Genomic DNA, 16,030 nt, shown 5'->3' with positions numbered 1-16,030 from the left:
AACGTAAGCTTATCTGAGGTCCTGGTGTAGGAGTCAGGGCTCAGCCCCGGATCTGTCTGGCTCCCCAATCCATGCTCCTTCCATCACCTAACGCTGCCTCTGCAGCAGAACGTCTGTCAAATGATGGATTTAAATATCCATGAGGAAATATAAGTAATATATGTATAAACGACAACTTGAGGGAAAAGCAGGGAAATCTCTTTGGTATCTCCTCTGAACAAGAAATTTATACACTGACCCCGCCCCAGCTTGAACATCTGCTTGAGGTATTTGTCGATAAAGCTTGCAGATTATGTCCAAGCTGACATAGCCACTAAACTGACATAGCGATTATAAATTCCTTGAGGGGGTGGCATTACGAAGCAGAAAGAAAACAGGACTAAAGTTAAGGGTCCTGGGTTCTAATCCCATCTACCTTTGCTATGAAATTGTTGTGTGACCTTGAATAAGTCATACAACCTCTCTGGGCTTCCATTTTTCTGAGGACAAAAAGAAGGGGTGAACTACATTAGCAGTTTCAGACCTGGGTTTGAGAGGCAGAACCTTTGTGGTGGAGGTGTTTTGGTTGAAGAACAGGATGACAAGGAGACCCATATCCGTAGGGACCCCCACTTCTCCTTCCAGGAAAACCCAGAGGTAACCCCAGGGACCCGTTTGAAATCCACTGGGCTAGATGTCCTAGAAAGGCCTATGATCCTATCTCTCACTTGCTTGGGACAACCCCTCCAAGCAGTATTTTCTGCACTTAGGTGTTTACTGAATACTTTCAGTTGCTCAGTGGGAACTGTTGCTGGATAATGTCCACCAGGCACATCCTCCTAAATGCACTGCTACTCCCTCCCCCCTGACTTCTCCTGGCATCCTGTCATTGATTAGTTCTACTTGGCAACTTTGTCTTAATTTCCAATCCTCTCTGCCAAGTGCTTCTTTCCTCATAGGATGAGCTGGCTTTGAGGGCAGTGATGCATATGTCCACTGAGGATTCTAAAAAGAAGGGACTTCCCGAAGTATGCATTTCTGTGATTTCCATGACCCTACTCTACCAGAAGCCCTTGGGCCACCTCACTCAGCCCTAAAATGGAAGAGTAATATTTACTCCATCAGTTAAGCCTGCTCCAGACCCCATTAAGGAGGAGGAGACAGGGTGGTTCCTCATCGATGAATCCTTTATTAAACTTTTATACCTCGCAAGCTGTTACAGGACCTAAATCAAAACCAGGAAGTTATGGCTACAGGGAGAAATAGAGTTGTCTCCAACTCTTTTGTGTCAGTTTGAGTCTTCTCAGAGGCAGATACCAAAATGGGATTAGGGGCGCCTGGGCAGCTCAGTCGGTTAAGCGTCTGCCTTTGGCTCGGGTCATGATCTCAGGGTCCTGGGATCAAGTCCCGCATCAGGTTCCCTGCTCCATGGGGAGTCTGCTTCTCCCTCTGCCTCTCCCTGCTGCTCATGCTCTCTAATAAACAAAATCTTTAAAACAAACAAACAAAATGGGATTAGCTGCGCCAGCAGTATGTTATAGGAAACACCTGTAAAGGATAAAGGGGAGAGATCAGGAGTAAGCAGGGAGGGGCTTCAGGCCACAGTGCAGGTCTACCACCTGAGAAAGCACAGCGGGAGGGAGGAACACTAGACACAACAGCCTCAGACTGCAGTGTAGTCTTGGCCGGGCAATGAGTAGCTCCCCAGCAAAGATGACCCACCGGGCAGCATGCCCAACTCCAGAATCTCTGTCATGCTGGTCGCTGGCTGGGAGCACCTGTCGAAGTGTAGCCTTGGAGTGAATGCCATGGTGGAGACAGAAGGGGACAGCTGGAGGCTGTCAGTGACCTAAGCACCCCGCAGTTCTCTTGAAAGCCAAAGAGAGAGGAGCACCCTTGGCTGCCACATCCACACTCTTGATTCAACTGATTTCACCCAAATGACCCCCCCAAATTACACAGCACCCTTGTCACATGTGACACAGACTCTGTTGGAAAGTGGCCCATTTGCTGGCTCCGGGCATAGTCAGAGATGATTAGGTGGCAGCCTTTGAGGACCTGGAAGTGCCCAATTCTCTCAAAACATCCCCACCTTCACCCGATGTGCTCTTGGACATTTAAGCCACCATGTTGGGTGAAGGCCCTTTTGAAATGCAAGTGTAATGATAGGGTCTCTCACACTGAAGAGCACATTTCAGCTTAAATCCTTGGAAATTTCATTGGACCAGGACAGCAGCTCTGGAAGAAAACCTAGGAAGGTATCATTTCTCCCTCTTATGGATGGGAAAACTAGGGCTCAGAAAGGCTGAAGTGACTGGCCCAAAGGCACAGGCTGAGTAAATGACAGAGGGCTGGAATAAAGGCAAAGTCCTGGCCTCCTTAACACACTCAACAAATGTTTACTGAGCACCTATTATGTTTCCAGCACTAAGAATACAGCTATGTCTTGTTGACAGACAACATCTCTGCCTTCGGGGAGCTTGCACTGTTGTTGGGAGAGAGAGGCAATATACATATAAATGGATTCATTTCCAACAGGTAAGGGATGAAGAAAATAGAGCAACAGGACTGAAGGGACTGAGAGAGGAGAGACGTGCCCCAGCAAGGGGCACTGGGGGAGGCTTCTCAGAGAGAAGAGTGCTGTCAGTGGAGAGGGCCAAGCCCTGTGGCAGGAACAGGCTGACCTGGGGGTGGTAAAGGGAAAGTGTGAAGACCTAGGGAACAGAGGCAGGAGATAGGCCAGAGAATTACAGGGGCTTCATAGGTCCTGGTGAGTTTGGTTTTTATTCTAGTTTCAATGGAAGCCAATCTATGAGAGATGCTAAAACAGAGGGTAAATCCTGTGAGCTGTCATATTTTCAATAAGTTTCTGCACTGGGGGTGAGGATCCATCATCTATGGTGCCTCCAGGTACAAAGATGATCACTAACTTGTTAGGAGGTGAATCACTTCACCCAGGGGATCTGTTCCTGGGGAGAAGGGAAGAAAGGAAGAGCAATACCACTGTCCTTCCTCACTCTCCAACCTTGCCCTGCGAGGTGCTCAGGCTTTCTCTCAAAATCATGCTTCTTAACCTTGGCTCTCATGGGAATCATCTGGAGCGTTTAAAAACACACACACACACGTGTGTATGTGTGTAATTGTATGTGTGTATGTGTGTAATTTAATTTAGCCTACTCTTAGCAATTCTGATTTAACTGGTCTGGGTTGAGAGACTGAATATACAAATGGACAACAGTCCGACCTTATATGACAACAGAACTCTGACCCACACCATCTGCAGTAACCAGCCCAGGAAACCAAACCACAACCTTTGTAGCAATCAGCCCCAAACACTCAGAACTTAATCAATATCTGCCAGCTCTCTTAATTTTAGCCCCTCCTTCCGACTTAGAAGCAACCAGGGAAAGTCAAATATGCATCCCTAACCAATCACACTGGATGCCCCACTTCTAGTTAGCCTACTTCCAGCTTCCCCATTTCAAGAACCCCAATGAGGGCATACCTGAATGCCTTCCTTTTTCTCCACTCTTCTGCCTGCCTTTGAGTCTCTACCAAATACAAGTGATGGTGGTGTTTGATTCTCTTATAGTGCAAGCTCTGAATAAATAGCCTTTGACCTTATTTGATTGCTCTTCACTTATTTGCACAAGATGCAGCTCAGGAATTGGTGTTTTAATTTAAAAGTTCTCCGAGTGGTTCTAATGTACAGCCAAGGTTGTGAACCATGGCTCTAAATAAGTGGTTCTTTAAAAAATATATATATATATATTTATTTATTTGAGAGAGAGAGAGAGCATGTGAGCAGGGGGAAGGAGTAGAGGAAGAGGGGGAGAGAGAATCCTCAAGCAAACTCCCTGGTGAGCACAGAGCCCAATGTAGGGCTTGATCCCAGGACCCTGAGATCATGACCTGAGCTGAAATCGAAAGTCAGACGCTCATCCGACTGAGCCACCCAGGCACCCCTCTAAATAAAGTGGTTCTTAAAGTTTAGTCCTCAGACTAGCAAATCAGCATCACCTGATAACTTGTTACAAATGCAAATCCTATATGGCTTTTATTTTCAGGCAATTTCCTTCTATTCTCAGTTTGTTGGGAGTTTTTATCATGAAAGGACATTGAATTCAAATACTTTTTCTGCATCTATTGAGATGATCATATGATTTTTATCCTTCATTCTGTTAATGTGAAGTATATTAATTGATTTTCATATATTGAACCATCCTTGCATCCCAGGAATAAATCCCATTTAATCATGGTGCATGATCTTTTTAATGTGCTGTTAAATTCACTTTGCTGGTACTTTATTGAGGATTTTTGCATATGTATTCATCAGAGCTAATATCATACTCAATAGTGAAAAACAAAGTTTTTCTCTAAAATCAGGAAACAAAGCAAAGAGGCTTGCTGATTCTTGCTACTTCTATTCAATATAGTACTAGAATTTTTAGCCAGAGCAGTTTGGCAAGAAAAAGAAATAAAAGATATCCAAATACGAAATAGGAAAGGAAAATGTCTGTTTGCAGATGACATATTATATATAGAAAGCCCTAAAGACTACACACATACACTCATACATGTTAGAATAAATGAATTCAGTAAAGTTGCAGGATGTAAAATCAACATACAAAAATCAGTTGCACTTCTGTACGCTAATAATTAACTATCTGAAAAGGAGATTAGTAAAACAATCCCATTTATGATAGCACTAAAAAGAATAAAATACTTAGGAATAAACTTCACTAAGGAGGTAAAAGACTTCTAGACTGAAAACTACAAAACATTGATGAAAGAAATTGAAGAAGACACAAATAAAAGAAGGACATCCTCTTTTCATGAACTGGAAGACTTAGTATTGTTAAAACTCCCATACCATCCAAAACAATCTACAGATTCAATGCAATTCCTATCAAAACCCCAATGGCATTTTTTACAGAAATGAAAAAAATACTAAAACTCATATGGAGCCACAAAAGACCAAGAACAGCCAAAACCATCTTGAGCAAGAAGAACAAAGCTGAAAGTATCACACTTCCTGGTTTCAAAATATGTCACAATGCTACAGTAATCAAAAAAGTATGGACTGGCATAAAGACAAAACATATAGATCAATGGAACAGAATAGAGAAGCCAGAAATCACACATATATAACACATATCCACACACATACAGTCAACTATCTTTGACAGGGTGCCAAGAATACACAATGGGGAAATGATAATTTCTTCAACAAAACCATCAGGGACATGCAAATAAACCCATAATGGGATATCAGCTCACACCTGTTAGGATTCCCAGTAGGAAAATAAATAAATACATAAATACATAAATAAAGAAAGGCGGCAACAAGTGTTGGCCGAAGATGTGAAGAAATTGGAACTCCTTACACTGCTGGCGGAATGCAAAATGGTGCAGCCACTATGGAAGACAGCATGGAGAGTCCTCAAAAAATTAAAAATAGAACTACCATATGACCCAGCAAGCCCACTTGAAGTATTTATCCAAAAGAACTGAAATCAGGATCTCAAAAAGATATTAATTCATACTCCAATGTTCATTGCAGCACTATCCACAATAGCCAAGATGTGGAAATCACCTAAATGTCCACTGATGGATGAATGGATAAAGAATATGCAGCATATACGTATAATGAGATATCATTCAGCCTTAAAAAAAAAAAGAAGGAAATCCTGCAATTTGTGACGACATGGATGAACCTTGAGGACCTTATGCTAACTGAAATCAGCAGTCATAGAAAGACAAATATTGCATGACTGCACTTCTATGAGGCATATAAAATAGTCACATTCATAGAACCAGAGAGTAGAACTGTGGTCAGCAGGGGCAGGGAGGAAGGAGAAATGGGGAGTTGCTGATCAATGGCCATAAAGACTCCATACACATGGGGAAGTTCCAGAGATCTCCTATACAACACCGTGCCTATAATTAACATATAATACTATATTGTACTATGATAATAATAAAATAATACTATATTGTACGCTTAAAAGTTTAAGAGGGTAGATCTCATGTTGTGTTCTTACAACAATAAAATAACTAGAAATTTAAAAATAAAATAAAAAAGAAACACAAATCCTTAGGCAGTATAGGACCTCCTGCATCAGACACTCTGGGGGTGAGGCCCAGCTGTTTTTAAAGCCTTCCAGATGATTCTGGCGCATGCTACAGGCTGCAAACCACTGCCCAAATAAAGTTTGAACAGATATTAAATAATATTGGTTTGAAGGGTCACCAAACCATTAGCTTCCTTAGGATGCTCGTGTGCCTTCATGTTGAAGGAATGTTCCCTTTACCCATGAGTAATAACTTATTGAGCACCTACTGTATGCTTGGTGCTATTCTAAGTGCCTCACATGCATTAAATTTCATAACACTCCTGTGAGGTAGAAACCATTATTATTCCTATTTCTAGCAGGATCCGAGCCCAGAGAGCCTGGCCTACAATGTCCCCTGTTCTGGCTCAAACTCTCAGGGAACATTTAGCTCACTGCCTGGCACAGTGTGTAATAAATTCTCATTAATTCAGAAAGTGAAATGTCAAGGGTATGGGTCCTGAAAGAGAATTCTGATGGGGTGGCATGACCGGGGGGTGGGGAACTTCAGGGGTGGGCATGGGATGTAGTGTTAGGTGGGAAAGGAGAGAAGAGGAAGGGAAGGGGTAGCCAGGAGGCAATGTGGGCCGATCAGGTGCCTGGGAGAGGATACCGAAAGGAGGAAGAGAAACAGCAATGTCAAATGTCACTCCCTGCCAAGTTTTGGGGGTACCCAAGGTCAGCCATGGGGTCATGATATCCTTGGGCTGTGTCGAGTTCCTGACCAGAAAGGAAGCAAGGTCAAGCCAGAGCCTCTGGGGTGCTTTGAGGGAAGTCCAGAATGAGGGGGTGCAGGTTTGATTCCTCGAGGCCCTCTATCTTTCCCCTTCCGAAACAGTCCCATATTGGGACTACTTCTGAAGGCATCTCTACCCCAATCCATGTACCATGTCTATGCAGGGAATGCATAATTGAGATAACTAGCCAAGAACTTTGAGCCACAGACCTTCCTTTTACCAACATATTCAAGAAATTGTACAAATTGAGCTACAGACAATAGAATTGAAGAAATGAGGAAGACTGTGCCCTGCCCACAGGGAGCTCACAGTCTCATGGGGAGCCAGACACGTAAACAAACACGAAGTCAAGAGGGCAAGTTCCAGAATGGGGCATGCACGGAGCCTTGAGACCACAGGAAGGACTAACGAAAAGCTTCAGAAGAGAAGTAACGTATGAACAGAGCCTTAAAGGGCAAGTAAGAGTGTCAGAGACCAACAAGCTATGGAAGGGGATTGCAGGCAGAAGGAACAGCATGACCTAAGGCACAGAGTGATGAGAATGGGGCAAACGGTAAGGAAATGAGTGCTTTCTTGGCTGATACAAAAGCTGAATGCACAAAAAGAACAGAGGGAAGGTGGGAGAGCTGGTAGGAGAGATGGGGAGGAAGGATGGGGTCAGATTAGCTGGGTCTTGGATAGCATATAAACACCCGCTGAAGTTGGCTTAAGCTACAGAGAAAAATGTACTATAAAGCAACAGGAAATCTCTCAGAACCCAAAGGCGGGGACACACTGGGGGGTGCCAGGAAGAACAAAAACTTGAAGTAGAAGGTCAGGATGAGTCAGCCAGTGTTCACTCTCCACCGTTTCCTCGGCTTCTCTCTGCAGACAGGAATTGGTGTCCTTCCCTCTCCCTCCAGACACCATCCAGTACAGATCACAGAGTACCTGTCCTGCTCAGTGCTCTGTAGAGTGTACGTGCTACAGACTCAGGCCCAGAGAAAGTGTCCCGATTCCAGTTCTTGGGGAGAGAACTCTTGACTGGTACAGCTCCAGTCATGGGACCTCCCCTGGTCCAATCTACTAGCGCTAAGGGGTGAGGTCACGTTTTGCAAATTTGTACCTGGTAGCCCAACTCATGGAGGAGGGGACAGTGCCCAGAGAAAGGGGAATCTGTGGCTCATTTCTGGGTGACTATCCCAGAAATTCTAGACCACGGCCTTGTAAGCCACAACAAGGAGTTCAGGCTTTATCCTGTAGGCAACTGGAGGGACTAAAAGGAATGATAAGACCGAACCTGTCTTTAGCAGTGTTGCAGACAGCATGAAGGATGGATCACAGCGGGAGAGACCGAAGGCTAGGAGTCCACTGGGGAAGTGTTGAGATATCCAGGCCACAAAAGGATGAGACCCAGAGTAGGGCAAATGTGGTAAGCATGGAGAGGCCTTTTGAGGACTGAAATATGAAGACCTGGAGGGTGCCTGGCTGGCTCGGTCAGTAGAGGATCCAACTCTCAATCTCGGGGTCATGAGTTCAAGCCCCACATTGGGTGTGGAGCCTACTTAAAAAAAAAAAAAAAAAGGAACAAAGAAAGAAAGACATCTGAGGACTTGGTAACTGCTTGAAAATGGAGGCTGATGGTGAAGGAGCCAAGAGACTCCCTGGTTTCCTGCCTGCTGGGACAGGCAGGACAGTGATGATGCTAAGTGGGACAGGGGCTGCAGAAGAGGAAGAACCGGGGAGGGGCGCATCGAATATGGAGTGTGAGGAAGTGAGGCTAAGTTGAGAGCACACTGAATCTGAGAAGTGATGAAGAAATCGATGGTTCTCATTTCTCTTCCTTCCCCAGATCCCTTGAAATAAGCTATATTGCTAACATAGGAAAATTGGGTGGCATCATAAACTGATTCTCATCTCAGTTGGTAATTGTGAAATCAGGAGGAAGCTGGGTCTAAAGGACAGAGTGTGGGCTTTGGAGTCAGTCAACGTGTGTGCCAGTCAGCTGTGTGACCTTAAGAAAATGACTCAACCTCTCTGATTCTCAATTTTCTCATATGTGAAATGGTATATCCAGCTGACCTTACAGAATTATTGTGAAGAATAAGTGTGATAATATCTGTAGAGTTCTTACAATATAGATGGCCCTCAGGAAGTAGGTCATTAGGATCATACTGTTTTTCTCCTTCACATGAGCTGGGTCTTTGCCCTGTGCCGGGCAGAAATGCTATACCCACAGCCTCGGGACTGAAGCTGGGTTTCCCTGAAAAACAAGCCCATCCACTCCCTGCCATAAATGCCCCCTGAAATCAAATTAATCAAACCTACTTACCATTTAACTGAACTCTTCTCTATATAGCTATGGAATCCTAAATGGATTCAAAATTTGGGTCTGTACTAGCAATCAACTGACTGAAGGAACTGATGAATTCGACTATGTAGATCAAACTGATGCTGACCACAATAATAATAACCATCTATGTTGGCTGCTCACTGCATGCTGAGCACTGTTCTGGGGCTTTACAGAGTATAAACTCATTAAATCCTCACAAACAACTCCATGCAGTCAGTACTATCATCATCATCCCCATTTTGCAGATGAGGAAACTGAGCTCACAGGCCACAAATTCTGCATAATTCACACTCTTGTCTTTCACCATTCTTCCAGAGTACATCTTGCTGTTCAACTGAGCCTTGCTTCCCAAGCCTGTCTCAGCCCAGTGCGAGGTATGTTGAGCATAACTTTTTTGGGATTGAGTCCCTCTTTAAAACAAATGAGAGCAGTTAGATCCTTCACCGGCCCTCACGTGCATTCGAATATTCTCTTAGGAGGAGGAAAGTGAGTCCTACTAAGGGAGCAGAGGTGGTTATGGCATTTTTAAGCCATTCTGGTGCCCTACTTCCTGTCACACTTTGGGGTGGAGGCTTGTCTCAGGAGACCCAGTCTCAGAACTATGTAACTCGATCAAGATTCTTAACCTTGAGGGGTCAAGGGCCCCCTTGAGAATCCAGGGAAAGCTGCTGTCTCTGTCCTCATTAAAATGCACATTAAAATGCAGGACTTTACATAAAATCGCATGTAGTTTGGGAAGGGCATAGATCCCCTGAAGCCCCTCCCTGAGCCCCAAGTTAAGAAGTTCTGCCACAGAAGATAGACCAACCAGGTACTTTAATCATCCCTCCAAATTCAGTCTCAGCCTATTAATTTGTAATGTAACTCCCTGGAAATCTCTCTGTAATACTGAAATTCATATGCTGATTGTGCTCTGCCCTTGAGACACTTATGAAGTTAGCTGCAGAGAGCGATTTGGACGGGCAGGCACTGTTTCTCACCCGACATGGCATTATATCAGGAGTTATGCCCTGCCTTGCCAGCCTAGGGTACAAACTAATGTATCTCTGAAAATTCAAGTTCGATGACTCTAAGCCCTCATCTTGATTATAATGGAAACTCCTTCTTATTAAAAGATTGTCCTACCCAAAATAATTTCTGAAACCCCTGAGAAATGGTTACACAGTCTACAGTCAATCCTTCTAACTGCTTCTGAAGCCCACCCCACCACCTTCTGGGACAGCAGTTGTGCTGGTCAATATATGAAAGGCTCCATGCACCTGAGTAAGTCCGCAGTTCAATAAGGAGTTCTCTTCAAACTCCTTAATTTGAAGAGTCACTGATATTATCCCACCCTGTGGGCACGGCAGCAGCGATGGATGGGGATCTTAATCTTGTTTCCACTGACTAGTTCTTCCAGCTAACTCATTGCTTCACGTATTACTCAAGTGGTAGATAGTAAAGACATTCCATTGAATCAGGATCTATGGAATGGAGCTGCTCATAAGCTCACTATTCAGGAACAGAATTATATAAATACAACGTATTTACTTATGCATTAAACCATTCAAGTGATAAATGATCTGTAATGATTTCAAGTCAGCACACATTACATACATTTCCTCCAGCTCTTCCCAGCAGGACAACTGCAGTCCACAGATTAAGTAGACAGGGGTCAGGGGTCAGGATAGGAAGGGCTTGGTCCAAAGACATCTCTCTTCTATGCTTCCCCAGGGTCTGAGTTTAATAATTGCAGTACACTCGTACCCTAGGGGAGGGTACCTACCTAGCTGGCTAATCGTTTCACTCTCTCTTGTGAATGTGTTTGACTAGACAGCTATACCTCCAGGGGCTCACAGGTCATCCACAGCTGAGAGACTAGAAAGATTAATTGGAGGATTGAAAGGAAGACCTAAGCAAAGCTGGAAAACCATAGCAGGATATTCAGGGCAGCCAGAGAGCAGTGAGTATCTGGGGGCTGAGGCTCCCATCACATCAGATGGGAATGATGGAGAAAGGAGAGAGACAGAATATCGAAGGCAAACTTCACCTCATTCATAATTAGGCCCAAGGCCAGTACTTCTCTTTCCAGACTCACCCAAGAAGTGCCTAAACTAATAAATGCCTATTTCTACAAGGGTCAGGTGAAACTTCTTTCCCCAGAGCTTGATGTCGTTTAGGTCCTGCCTGACTTCTTCACATTGGACCTGTGATAAATGCTCATTTGCAAAGTCATTCTACAATCCCTTGCAAAACAAACCACCCAAACATAGTAGTTAAAACAACAACCATAGCTATCTTTTTTTTTTTTTTAATTTTATTTATTTATTTGAGAGAGAGCACATGAGAGGGGGGAGGGTCAGAGGGAGAAGCAGACTCCCTGCCGAGCAGGGAGCCCGATGCAGGACTCAATCCAGGGACTCCAGGATCATGACCTGAGCCGAAGGCAGTCTCTTAACCAACTGAGCCACCCAGGCACCCTCAACCATAGCTATCTTGAGTAACTTTCAAGCCAAGTATTTGAACCATCTATCCTGAAGCTAGAGACAAAAATTATCTGTAAACATTGAACTCAAGTCAGTAGTTTCATTTTGCTTTTTTTTCCTGCAGAGGTATGGGTTAACGATTTTGAAACTACTCTCTGTATATTCTAGGATTAAGAAAATAAAACAATATATCATGGATGATAGGAGCCAGGTTTTTCAGTGTTGGAAAAGGAAGTCATAAATATGGAAAGGGAGAGAGTTAAAATGATGCTCTGTGACGTTAGGTTGGAATTAGAGATATCAGTATAAACTTATGGTTTGAACTAATGGTTTTTAATGCAGACAGATAGATATAAAACAAAGTGTGGGTGTATGTGTATGTGTGTGTGTGTACGTGTGTATACAGAGATATACTTCCTAGGTCTGCCCAGTAAGAAAGCTAAAAAGCATTGACACTCCAATGGCAATGGGCTTCCCTGGCACCCAGGTCTTGGTATCTAAATACCTTCCCCACTAAAAAGAAAGAGGGCACCTTAGGACAATGGTTGTTTCCAAGGCTGGGGCAGGGCAGTAAAACATAAGAACCCCCAAAGACCAAACCTGGGACAATTTAAGCATCAGAATAATTCATAATAGTAATAGATTATTGATTCAAATAAGAATGAATTAGTTAAAACTGATTTAAATAAGTAAACAGGGGAAAAGGAAAGCTCTTTCTTACAGTAGAATATTAATAAATGCAGAAGGAAGGATGAAAATTAGAAAGTCAACATTTGGCGATCATCATGGTAATAATTGGTTCATCAATTGAATCATCAAATCATCCATGACTCCTAAAGCTAGTGGATCAAAGTGTCACGAGAAACAGGATGTTCACAGGGTCTCAACATACCTAACTCTGGGAGATACTTATTAATGAGAAAGAAAACTATAGTAACTTTATATGGACAAAACCGTCAGACACCATCATAATCCCGCTCAAATTTAAGATCACCTGATCCGTTCTCTCATATTTCTGCCAAAAATGTATAGCCTCAAGGTAATGAGAAAACACCACATAAACCCAAACTGAGAGACATTCTACAAACTCCCGCCCTTCTCTGCCTCCTAGACCATCCACACCCAAGGACTGGGCAATAAGAACGCGTGTTCGGAATAAACAGCCTTGGGCACCGTCCCATACCTTTGTCTGTGATAAACTTGCGGGTTCATTTCGTCAGCCAGGAGGGACTCGGAGCTTGCCAGGTGCCGGGCCTCATGAGAGGCCCTGGGGTTACCACACCAAGCAAAACCCGACTCGGGCCTTGTGTCCCGGACTGCTAAGGACAAGTCAGCCGTCACGGGTTGCGTTACTGTCTGCATAGGCCCTGTACTAATGCAGGGAACGTACACATTTCCTGGAGAACTTTTTGCTAAAAGAGTTAAATTCCTTTTTAAATCTCACTTACCCCGAAAAGCCAACTACTCGGAAGATCTCTGCTCCCAGCCTGCCCCCACCTGGCCCCTGCCGCCAGCCCCAAGCGCGCCGGGCAGCGCTGCCGCACCGGGGGGGGGGGGGTGGGGGGGGTGGGGGGGTGGGGGTGGGGGGGGTGTCTGGCCCCGCCTCTCCGCCTCACTCTGATTGGCTAGCGGTCCCGCCCCTTCTTAGTATTGCTTTCACCTGCTGGGTTTGTTTGGCTCCCGGCCCTCTTCCTGCCTCTGGTTACAAAAAGGTAATTAACAGAGATTAAGAGAAAATAAGTGGTTGGCTAATGATTAAGTAGCCTTTCCCAAGAGCACTGAAGACGTAAAAAATTGTACACAGCTCTCTCCCCATTAGGTCACGCAGGCCTGTAAACTAGTGAGGGGTTTTAAATCTCTCCAAAGGGAGCAAGAGTGGAAAATGTACAATTTAAACCGAAACAACTCCTCTTGCGCCCTAAGAGCGTGATGGGGTTGGAATGTGCCTTCATTCCCACTGACATCCTTCCTAGGGAAAATCGAAGCGAGGTGGAGAGCCAGAGCGGAGGCACTGAACACACGGCCAAGGCTTTTATGAGTGTCTCTGGCCTTACGTATTAAGTACAGTGCTCTGTTTGGGTCATTGTTGTCCTGGGGGTTACAGCTGGAAGGGGATGAAAACATAGGGAAGCAGGCAAACACTGGAATACACTCTGTGAGTTGTTTGAAATCTTTGTGTCTATTCATTTCACACAAAAAGAATTTTTGTGTTTTTAAATTTAATGCTGAAGAGTCTCGACTCCTTAAAAAACAAACACGAGCCGTGGTCTGAACGTTTGTGTCACTGCGAAATTCCTGTGTTGAAATCCTAACCCCCAAGGTGATGGTATTCGGAGGTGGAGCCACAGGAAGTAACTGGTTGGAGAGGGTGGAGCCCCCATGCGCGGGATCAGGGTCCTTATGAAAGAGAGCAGAGAGCTTGCTTGCTCCTTCCGCCTTGAGAAGCCGTGGTGAGAAGACCACCATCAGAAGACCACCGAGGAAACCAACCCTCAACAGACACCAAATCTGTTGGTGCCTTGATCTCGGACTTCCAGCTTCCAGAACAGTGAGAAATAAATTTCCGTTGCTTGTTGGCCCCCTAGTCCATGGCATTTTGTTACAGCATCCCGAATGGACCAAGACAACCCGGGAACTCCAAAATGTGCAGTAACTGTGAGGACTCACCAGTTAAAGTTGTCTCCCTAAGGCTGGAGGGCAGGAGTTAGTCGCTGAGTGTTGAGTGGCGCTAACCAGCCTCCTAGAAGTCCCCTCTCAGTGTGGCTGTGTGGGTCCCAATGATGACTTGATTTCAGTCGATCCTCATGAGCATCACCCTCTGGAGGAATGAAGTGACGTCACCGCTGCTCCCCAGTATGCGGGTTCGCCTGTCTTTCTGTCAGGATTGTGCTTCGTTGTCCCCTTGAAATAAGGTTTGGCCACTTAACTTGCTTTGGCCAATGAAATGTGAGTGAAAGAGACACATTTCGCTTTTGCATGGGAGCATGCAAACTCTGTCTTCTCTTCCAACAGTGATCTTGGAAGCGCGTGTTGATATAGAGGTGCCTTAAGACCAAAGCGCCCTGGAAAAATGAACGACCCCATGGAGAACAGCTGCCCTGGAAGATGACTATATCCACAATAGACTTTTTTGCATGAGTAAGAAATAAACTTCAGTGGTATTAAGCAACTGAGATTTGGGGGGCCTTATTACTGCAACATAAAATAAACTTGGATCACTATGACATAAAATAAACTTGGATCACTATGACATGGTGGAAATGACCCAAATGCCAGTTCTTGTGACAGCCCTTGGATGGTCTGGCCTTTTCCACCTCCTGTCTCTTGGAAGCTAGCCGCCATGTAAGAAATGCAGCCTCCCCCGAGACCACCATGCTATGGGAATGTCAGCTACGTGCACAGGCCCTGGAGGACGAGATATTGCCTGAGAAGAGAGGGGCCACGAAGCACTAGATGTGCCAGACATTCGAGCAAAAGGCCCTTTTGGTAGTGGGTCCCCCAGTTGCTCCAAATGACACTGTGTAGAGCAGAGATAAACCATTCAGCCAAGCCCTCCACAGATTCCTCACCTACAAAATCAGGAGCAAAATAAATGGTTGTTCTAAACCATTCAATGTCAGGACATTTTGTTTCCTAGCTGTACGCCACCAGAACACTGAATAATAGATATTTTACAGTGACCAACAGCTCTTCTGTGAATCGCCCTGTATTTAGCATCTAAGTCATGCTGCAGGCTTCTATAGGCTATGAGTTCCAGATCAGATCAGCATCGATGTCAAAGTACAGTAGCTCTGAGCCCCCAGCCCCTTGACTGCAGCCCTATAGACCCTGCCATCATCCTTTCTCTGTTCTGTTCTCCCAGTTACTTCAAGGAGCCCCTCTGTGCCCTCAAACCAGTGTGTATTAGTCGCCGTGGGGTATTCAATGTTACTTCTCCTGTGCTCCAAATACCACTCACTCCTGTCTACTGCCCAACATGCCACCAAAAACTGTCTCATCACCGCTGCTGCCCACTGGTCTTGTCACAGGTGCTGTCCCTGGGTGTCATCTCTCCATTGGCCGCTACACAATGCACAGCCCCCCACCCGCTCCTCTCCTCTACCACGCACAAAACCAGCAGCTCCGGGGCAACTAGTGGGTGCAAAGGAGCCATCAGAAGGAATGCTGTGATCCTTCTCCCAGCTGCCTCGCCAAGAGGCCCTGTTTGAACAATTCACAAGCATCTTGAAAAAAAAAAAAAGCAACAAACAAACGAAACCTCTATGTGTTGCTACACACAAACCCTTTTTAAGCATGGTGGAGAACTAAAAGAATTCTTAAATACACCTTTCATCTTAGACTTTAGCATCTCAGCCTGTGCTGGACAGCAAGATAGAGATGCAGGAAACTGTAAAATCTGGAAGG

At 44.9% G+C, this 16,030-nt stretch overlaps 2 long non-coding RNA genes across 4 annotated transcripts in view; one reads left to right on the top strand and one right to left on the bottom strand.

The window, feature by feature from the left end:
* Window positions 1-13,166, bottom strand: part of LOC118523255 (uncharacterized) — a 101,037-nt gene extending 87,871 nt beyond the window's left edge. Inside the window, exon 1 of the long non-coding RNA XR_013447765.1 lies at window positions 13,075-13,166. This is a non-coding gene — a long non-coding RNA (uncharacterized LOC118523255). The remainder of the gene's footprint in view (window positions 1-13,074) is intronic.
* Window positions 1-16,030, top strand: part of LOC118523257 (uncharacterized) — a 32,124-nt gene that overhangs the window by 5,364 nt on the left and 10,730 nt on the right. The window contains exon 2 of one of the 3 annotated variants that reach the window (XR_013447763.1): window positions 9,477-9,535. The exons of the other annotated variants lie outside the window; for them this stretch is intronic. This is a non-coding gene — a long non-coding RNA (uncharacterized LOC118523257). The remainder of the gene's footprint in view (window positions 1-9,476; window positions 9,536-16,030) is intronic. 3 annotated transcript variants of the gene reach the window in all.

The sequence above is a fragment of the Halichoerus grypus genome, chromosome 5 (assembly GCF_964656455.1).
Source record: "Halichoerus grypus chromosome 5, mHalGry1.hap1.1, whole genome shotgun sequence".
Lineage (NCBI taxonomy): Eukaryota > Metazoa > Chordata > Mammalia > Carnivora > Phocidae > Halichoerus > Halichoerus grypus.
The sequence above is the reverse complement of the archived record's forward strand: the minus strand, read 5'-3'. Positions and strand labels throughout refer to the sequence as shown.